This window comes from Ovis canadensis, chromosome 4 (assembly GCF_042477335.2).
Source record: "Ovis canadensis isolate MfBH-ARS-UI-01 breed Bighorn chromosome 4, ARS-UI_OviCan_v2, whole genome shotgun sequence".
Taxonomy (NCBI): domain Eukaryota; kingdom Metazoa; phylum Chordata; class Mammalia; order Artiodactyla; family Bovidae; genus Ovis; species Ovis canadensis.
In genome coordinates, this window is record NC_091248.1 from 105,040,069 (window position 1) to 105,049,864 (window position 9,796).

The following is a 9,796-nucleotide window of genomic DNA, read 5'->3' on the forward strand; positions in this document are numbered from 1 at the left end:
TTGAATAATGACAGACATGTAAAAATGGATGCTCTGACATTATCTGCTAGAGTTAAAACTAGCTGGTCAGGGAATACCTGATAGTTGAGATGCAGAGAGAAGCTCACTAACTTTCTTCGATCTTCAGGGTAGAATATATGGCTTTCTTCTCTGATTTCATTTCCCTAACTCTCACCTAATGCCCAGAGGATGAATCTATTCACTTGCCCTTTCCACTGGAGATTTTGTTTAAATTAAGGTCATAGGGATACTCCAGGCTCTGTGAGTTATTTTAATACAGGGAGATGGGTACAAGGTTAGTATTGAAGACACATAATCTCACTACAAATTCCCAACATCCGCTGGATCATGGAAAAAGCAAGAGAGTTCCAGAAAAATATCTATTTCTGTTTTATTGACTATGCCAAAGCTTTTGACTGTGCGGATCACAATAAGCTGTGGTAAATTCTGAAAGAGATGGCAATACCAGACCTCTTGAGAAACCTGTATGAAGGTCAGGAAGCAAGATTAGAACTGGACATCGAACAACAGACTGGTTCTAAATAGGAAAAGGAGTATGTCAAGGCTGTATATTGTCACTCTGCTTATTTAACTTATATGCAGAGTACATCATGAGAAACGCTGGGCTGGATGAAGCATAAGCTGGAATGAAGATTGCTGGGAGAAATATCAATAACCTCAGATATGCAGATGACACCACCCTTATGGCAGAAAGTGAAGAGGAACCAAAGAGCCTCCTGATGAAAGTGAAAGAGGAGAGTGAAAAAGTTGGCTTAAAGCTCAACATTCAGAAAACGAAGATGATGGCATCTGGTCCCATCACTTCATGGGAAAGAGATGGGGAAGCAGTGGAAACAGTGTCAGACTTTGTTTTTCGGGGCTCCAAAATCACTGCAGATGGTGACTGCAGCCATGAAATTAAAAGATGCTTACTCCTTGGAAGGAAAGCTATGACCAACCTAGATAGCATATTCAAAAGCAGAAATATTACTTTGCCAACAAAGGTCCGTCTAGTCAAGGCTATAGTTTCTCCAGTAGTCAAATATGGATTGAGATTTGGACTGTGAAGAAAGTTGAGCGCCAAAGAATTGATGCTTTTGAACTGTGGTGTTGGAGAAAACTCTTGAGAGTCCCTTGGACTGCAAGGAGATCCAACCAGTCCATTCTAAAGGAGATCAGCCCTGGGATTTCTTTGGAAGGAATGATGCTAAAGCTGAAACTCCAGTACTTTAGCCATCTCATGTGAAGAGGTGACTCATTGGAAAAGACTCTGATGCTGGGAGGGATTGGGGGCAGGAGGAGAAGGGGACAACAGAGGATGAGATGGCTGGATGGCACCACTGACTCAATGGATGTAAGTCTGAGTGAACTCCAGGAATTGGTGATGGACAGGGATGCCTGGCATGCTGCAATTCATGGGGTCACAAAGAGTCAGACACGACTGAGTGACTGAACTGAAGTGAACTGAAGCTCACTATCTTCCCATAATTATATCTTTTGCATCTTTCTTTACCCCGTCCTGCTCTCTCTTCTCTGTACAAAACAAGCATGATTCAAGTTAGCAAAACAATCAGACATATTTTAACCACAGTGGTGAAAGAGATGTTTGATTGATATTAGTAATTTTCATCTAATAGATCTACTGAGTATGATTTAGTATTTTTTTCACTCTTGTACATATATTGTACAATGCACATTGTACTTTTGGGCTTCCCTGGTGGCTCAGACAGTAAAGAATCTGCCCACAATGTGGGAGACCTGGGTTCTATCCCAGGAGATCCCCTGGAGAATTGAATGGCTACCCACTCCAGTATTCTTGCCTGGAGATCCCATGGAGAGAAGAGTCTGGCAGGCCACCGTCCATGGGGTCACAAAGAGTTGGACATGACTGAGCGACTAACGCTTTCACTTTCATAAGATTTTTATTTTAAAAAATGTATATAAAAGCATCAGAGAACAAAGTCAGACTTAGTAGCTAATGCCGGGAGCCACATCTTTAATAACATAATTTGTGAAAGCGTATCTCTGCATATTTGTGAGAGCAGCGTTGCATGTGTACAGCTTAGGGGAAGATGCCAACCGATACTTCAATGTATTCTTTTCACATTAGCACAGATCATAGCTGGCAGAAATGTATTGGCTTTTTAGATTTCCTTTTTTTGAGGTTCTCACATTGGTTAAATAATAAAATGGGCAGATATTAAAGAACAAAGTTGGGTTATAGAAAGTGAAAGCAAAATGTCATTTCATGATAAATGATAAAATTTGGCTGAAACTTCCCTCCTTTAGGGGTTTGTTCTGGTAAGAATGCAGCACAAAACTAAATGGTATTTTTTGCTCAGAGGAATGGCTTCATATACAGTAGACGGCATCATTGTCCCTGCTTGTGTTTTCAATAACTATTGTATTTTCTGTTCCTAAATATTAGAACAAAATACGCTAAAATTTGCTCTAAGCTTCGTAGACCAAAATTCCCTGTGTTCTGCTTTGAGCTTCTTTTCCTTGTGTGTGAGATGCAACCTATATGCCCTTTACTCAAATAGGGAACTCCTTGTATACATGAAATAAAGAATCTTACAGTTTTATAGTTTGATCACATCAAGTTTAAATAAACTCGATAATCTTATATTTAGGAAATATATTCTACATTCCAGTATGAGTTTGCTCTATTTCAAATACTAGTCTTTAAATCAGTATTTAGCTTTAAAGTTCAGAAAGAAACAATAGGGGAATTAAATAGCACAAGGAGCTCAGGTCTGTGCTCTGTGATAACCTAGGTGGGTGGAATGGGGGTGGGTGAGAGAGAGGTCCAAGAGGGAGGGAATATATGTACACATACAACTGATTCACTTTGTTGTATAGCAGAGACTAGTACAACATTGTAAAGCAAACACACTCCAATTAAAAAAAAAAATATGTGAACTAAGCAGTGTCTCCTGCCTGTCTATGAGATGTGGGTTTGATCCCTGGGTAAGGCAGATAGGCTGTAGGAGGGCAAGGCAATCCACTCCAGTATTCTTGCTTGTAGAATTCCATGAACAGAGGAGCCTGGCTGGCGATAGTCCATAGGGTCACAAAGAGGCAGACACAACTCAAGCGATTTAGCGGTAGAGCAAGCAGTATAAATAATCTAGTCATGAAATCTCATGCCACAGACAGTTGATATTTTGTTTCAAATCTGAGTGCCTATGCACATCAAGGGAGGAAGTATGGAGAAATATACCAAACGCGTGGTTCATTCACTTTGTATGTACCTGGCGAAACTTGTTTTACATGTAAGATATTTATTTAATATTTGCAATCAGTGGTAATTAGGGCCTCCCAGGTGGTGCTAGTAGTAAAGAACCCTGCTACAATACTGGAGATGTAAAAGATGTGGGTTCGATTCCTGGGTTGGGAAGATACCCTGGAAGAAGGCATGGCAACCCACTCCAGTATTCTTGCCAGGCTTGCTATCTAGTTCTTTGCTATGTCCCTTCCCTGTAAGTTATATTGCAAACAATTAACAATAACTGCTGGGTTTAAAAATTTCCTATGAAGTTAAATTAATTTTATTACAAGTGGTTATTACTTAATTTATATTAATATTTATATAGTTTGTATATATATGTATCTTATATTTGTTTGAAGATCTGATACAAAATTCAGCCACTTCACTCGCAGGCAGTCTAAACTACATGCGAGCACACACACGTCACAGGAAAATAAACTCAAAATATTAAAAAATATTATGAAAATCAAATTGCACTCAGCTTCCTAAATTTATCTTCACACAATTTTGCCTGAGCTGTTTGGTTATCTATCAAATGGAAAAGTATTTACTTCCTATATACATGCTGTAAAAAATAGAAACTGTTTCACACACCATAAAATGCATTTGCAACGAATGTTTTCCACACCCTTCTGAGAGGCTACTGGCTTTTAAACATAGTAATTGAATTACACTCAACTGAACTAATTTTATTCGGGCTGATGGGAGTGATCAGACTGGCCTAAAGCTACAAATAAACTGCAAATCTTCTCTAAGATTTTAACTTTTGATTTAAAAACTGTGCTCTATCAGTTCTATTAGTTTTCCTTCATTTTAGAAACCACATAATCATTTGAGTTTACGACTACAACTGTTCCCAGCTGTGTTGTAGGAATGCATTAAATGAGAATGTGAAATATAAAAACGAAACTCACCGCATTCAGTGCTATCAAATAAACCAATAACAGATGAAACCATAGCACTGTCAAAGGTGTAGAAAACAAGGACTTTGAATCTGAATAGATTCGATCCAAATCTGGACTACCATAATTTCGATCATTTCACATAAAGTGTGATACTCTATAGTGCACAATACATTATCTGTTCTTGTCAAGGACTCCAAAACGTTACCTTCCTATTTAACAGATATACACAGTAAGAGATTCAATAGACATATATAGTGTAACATTGTATAACATAATATGATGTGATAAAATACTATATAAATAACTAAATCTATTCAGAAAAATGATAAAGTAAGATTTTTTTGAGATAATGTACAGAAAAGACTAATTGATCACCACTCAGCTATCTGTGACAAACAGTTCTCTATAGAAACCCAAGTACAAGATATATGTCTTAAGTGTCTTAATGCTTGAGGAATCAACTATAAATAGAACTTTCATGGTGATTGAAATGAATGTTAAGTACCATGTTGAGGCCTGGATAAATAGGTAAATATTGACTTGACATAAAGCTTTCCATGTAAAATTATGTGCAGTAGAAAATCTATATTTACTGTAATATTTCTATGTTCAACTTAATTTGACATGCCTAGACTGCAAATCCCATATTTTCCTTTATCGTATTACATGGTTAAGAAAAGATGTGATGTGCTTCTATTAGAAATCAGTTTGACAAAAGTAATAAGAAAGCGACGCTTGCTAGTAATCATTTTTCAGATACATAATGCAATTTTAATGTCTAGTTTTAAGTGTGATGACTGTGTTTTTCTCATATGCCTAATTATGGCTATAAAAGTATTTATAAATTCAAAAAGGTAACTGAATGAGCTCTGTGTGTGTGTGTGCATTCAGAAAACAAGGTGAAGAGAAAATTAGCACTTACTGATTTTCTACTATTGCCAGACAACAAAATTGCAAACTAAATGTGTTCTTTACAAATAGTACCTCAAATTCTTATAAGAAACATACAATAAATATTATTTTATTCCCTTGAATAAAACTTTTGAAGAAACTGAAGCTCCTTTATCCAGTAAGTCATTCAGCATTCATTGAGCGTCTTACACACCAAGTACTTTTATTGGTACTGACAGTCCCTGTTTCGGCAGAGAAAGCATGCATGTGCAGTTTAGGTTTTTTACAGCCTTACTGTCAGTTCCACACTGGTTTGCAAGCCAGATAAAGGGATTCATCCCCTTGGTTGTCAAACCCACAGGGCTAGGATGCACAGTATATGAATGAACAGTTAGTATATCCCCCTCCTCTTCTGTGTCCCTTCCTAGAGGCACAGGCCCCTATGTGATCACTTCCCTTCCTATGTGTAGCTCTTTCTTTACAGCCTTGGTCGTAGAAGAGTCTTTCTGCCAGTCTTCAGTTTGTTTTCAGTGAGAATTGCTTCACATGTACATGTAATTTTGATGTGTTTCTTGTGGCTCAGCTGGTAAAGAATCTGCCTGCAGTGCGGGAGACTTGGGTTCGATCTCTGGGTTGGGAAGATCCCCTGGAGAAGGGATAGGCTAACCACTCTAGTATTCTGTCCTGGAGAATTCCATGGACTGTATAGTCCATGGGGTTGCAAAGAGTCAGAAGCAACTGAGAGACTTTCACTTTGACTTTGGGGGAGGTGAGCTCTGCATCTCTGCTCCATCATCTTGATCTTCCCTCCCATACTGCTTCTCTGATTGAGGCTGAGTGTTGCATGCTGAATTTTCATCTTTATGTCACATTTCTTATAGGTTTTTAAAAATACACACCACAATGAGCATTTGCCAATTTTTGGTTCCCCTGAATCTAGATACACTTCCTAGTTTGGAGTAGTTAGTTCTCCACTGTATGTGGGAAGTGGAATCCACACCCCATCCAGATCTCAGACTCACTAGTTTTCTCACCTAAATTCTACTAACGGCTCCGGGAATTAGGACAGAGACGGATTAGCTGAATTCCCAAAGACTTTGAAATGAGGGCTAGTGATATAGATAGACTTTTACATCTAGCGTACAGTGGGTTAACTATGCTAACATACCCCCACCTGAATCTAGAAAAGGTACTTTTTTCCAGACTGCATTGCTTCTCTGGAGTGATAGTTGAAAATTTTCAGCTCATCAACCCGCAATACTTATGTTCAATCTTAAAACTAGCAGTTTGCATATAAAGTATCTGCCCAATGGTGTATAGAGTGGAACAGTGGAAGTATAATAAACACAGATGAGATAAAAGCCAAACTCCTTATTGACAACTGTGCTAACAGAGCACTAATGTTGCTTAATGTTGATTGTAATATTTGATTCTGATCATGGCTTGCTGCTGCTGCTGCTAAGTTGCTTCAGTCATGTCCGACTCTGTGCGGCCCCATAGACGGCAGCCCACTAGGCTCCCCCATCCCTGGGATTCTCCAGGCAAGAACACTGGAGTGGGTTGCCATTTCTTTCTCCAATGAATGAAAAGTGAAAGTGAAGTCCCTCAGTTGTGTCTGACTCTTCACGACCCCATGGACTGCAGCCTACCAGGCTCCTCCGTCCATGGGATTTTCCAGGCAAGAGTACTGGAGTGGGGTACCATTGCCTTCTCCAGATCATGGCTTAAAAAGCACTAAATATTCTAACTACTGTCCCTCAAATCCTCCTAGACATACTGAAGGATTTCTCTAAGCTCAGTCTAATTTACTGGCCCTCTCTGAGAGTAGCAGAAATATTTCACATCACGCACATAGTGGACCCTTTTCAACTGCATTCTTGAGTCACCAGCAGGCCAGGCCCCATCATACAGTGGTATAGGGAAGCTGCCCACCACTGTACTCTTAATTTGCTCCTCTCAAGAGGTCGGCTTACTTATGGTATCTCCTTGCATGCCCTTCCAATAGGGCCTTTAGTTAAACAACTGTCTGTGAAAGGAACTGGAGAAATGTGATAATCTGCAGTATGTCACTAAGCTTTCTTTTTTCTAAAAAGAAATACATGAAATATTCTACATAGCACATTTTGGTTCTCTGAACCAAGCCTCCCAGGAGCTGGTGTATTTTGCTCCTCTAAACAATGGAAATAAACAATCCCTCTTTGCATTTCTATTACCTAGGCCTTATAAATCTAGAATTCTGGTCTTTCCAGCAATAATTACTATTTTTTGAAAGTGGTATAGGTGATTACTAATAGGTTTATGAGCCCCTAATGAAAGTTAACAACCCCATTTAATTTCCTGCTTGGTGGCTGGAATTTTTTTTCCTACCCAAAACATTTCAAAGCCTCAGAGTCCAAAATTCTTCTTTCCTCCATCAATAATGATACCTCATGCATCAACTGCAAGATTCATCTGATGTTTATGCTTAAAGTCTTAAGAAATATTAAAAAATAAAAACCCTCTCTGAAATATTCAGAATATCATTTGCACTGTTCCTGTATCAACTACAGGCAAATATAAGATCATGTTGAATATGATATTAAAATAAATTGGACCTTCTGGCTCTCTGAGCGGCACCATGGCGGTCGGCAAGAACAAGTCCCTTACGAAAGGAGGCAAAAAGGGAGCCAAGAAGAAAGTGGTTGACCCATTTTCTAAAAAGACTGGTATGATGTGAAAGCACCAGCTATGTTCAATATAAGGAATATTGGGAAAACATTGGTCACGGGAACTCAAGGAACCAAAATCGCATCTGATGGCCTCAAAGGTGGTGTTTTTGAAGTGAGTCTTGCTGATCTGCAGAATGATGAAGTAGCATTTAGAAAATTCAGGCTAATTACTGAGGATGTTCAGGGCAAAAACTGCCTCACTAATTTTCATGGTATGGATCTTACCCATGACAAACTGTGCTCCATGGTCAAAAAATGGCAGACCATGATTGAAGCTCACGTTGATGTCAAGACTACCAATGGTTACTTGCTTCGTCTGTTCTGTGTGGGTTTTACTAAAAAGTGCAACAATCAGATTCAGAAGACCTCTTAGGCCCAGCACCAGCAGGTGCGCCCGATCCACAAGAAGATGATGGAAATCATGACCCGAGAGGTGCAGACAGATGACTTGAAAGAGGTGGTCAATAAATTGATTCCAGATAGCATTGGAAAAGACATAGAAAAGGCTTGCCAATCTATTTATCCGCTTCATGATGTCTTTGTTAGAAAAGTAAAAATGCTGAAGAAGCCCAAATTTGAATTGGGAAAACCTATGGAGCTACATGATGAAGGTAGTAGTTCTGGAAAAGCTACTGGGGATGAGACAGGTGCTAAAGTTGAACGAGCTGATGGATACGAGCCACCAGTCCAAGAATCGGTTTAAAATGCAGACTCTTAATGGTGACAATAAAAGATCTTATTTGTGGTAAAATAAAAATAAAATAAAATAAATTGGAGCAGAAATGGAATTAAAGAAAATATATATGGACAAATTACATAGAAAGTAAATATAGATTGATTAGAGATACATGGATAGAGATATACAGAGAGAGATTCAGAATTAGAAAAGATTATTAGAATCACTAATGAAAAAGTTGGTTTCCAACACAGAGTGAGAGAGCTTGACTTAGAAGAGAATGTGTTAATTAAACTCAGTCGGATACACTGTCAAATTTTTAAATAGCCTGAAATTCATGAGATTAAAATAATTTTGAACAAGAGAGAGAAATTGTAATGATTTTTTTTAATTTGCCAAATCGAAGAGTAGCTTAATAACAAATGAAAATATTATAAATTTCTTAGTTTTTCCTCTTCAAAATGTAAACTAAAATTGTAAACCACTTTAAAACAGTATATCAGAAATGGAAAATCTGCAGTTAATACCATGTCCTCAAAATAGATGTACATTAAAGGAATATAGTCATATAAGTGCTATTCCCATTGTGTACGCCTTGGAAATAAATATCATCTGTATTTAGACAGATGATAACATCTTAAAAGGTTCAATTACAGTGGAAATTAAAAAAAATGTAGTTTTTATTTCAAGGCACTTTGGCAAATAAATAAGCATACATAAACCTTCTCAATGGGCTTCCAAGGTGGCGCTAGTGGTGAAGAACCTGCCTGCCAGTGCAGAAGATGTAAGAGATGCAGATTCAACCCCTGGGTTGGGAAGATCCCCTGGAGGAGGTCATGGCAACCCACTCCAGTATTCTTGCCTGGAGAATCCCATGGACATAGGATCCTGGCAGGCTATACTCCATGGGGTTGCTGAGTTGGCCATGACTGAAGTGACTGAGCACAGGCACACAAACTTTCTCAAAACAAAAACACCTGAGAATCTTGGAAACTGAGAGGAGCTGCCTTGTGTCTTAGCCAGTATTCTTCAGCTTTGTGCTTGAGACATCCTGGGAAGAAATAAACAGCACCTCGCTTCTCTGGAATTATTCCATATGTCTTTCTCTCTTGCCTGATCTGTGTCTCCTTGGCTCACATACTTCTGCTTTTCAGTTTAGCTATTTGGCTCCTTTTCTCTTCCAAATCCATTGGATGTTTCCCCCGGATTTAGAGTTACTCATTTCGGCTCTCATCTCACATACAACTACTAATTTTATTCAATTTAAATAAGATTGAGAGAAACCATGCACCGTAAGTCCTGACCCTCATCCCAGTAGCCTAGAAAAGCAACTAAAATGATCAGA

General features: G+C 38.6%; 1 pseudogene; it reads left to right on the top strand.

The window, feature by feature from the left end:
- The first annotated feature begins 7,678 nt into the window (after positions 1 to 7,678).
- Positions 7,679 to 8,516, top strand: LOC138439728 (small ribosomal subunit protein eS1-like; annotated as a pseudogene).
- Positions 8,517 to 9,796: the final 1,280 nt, after the last annotated feature.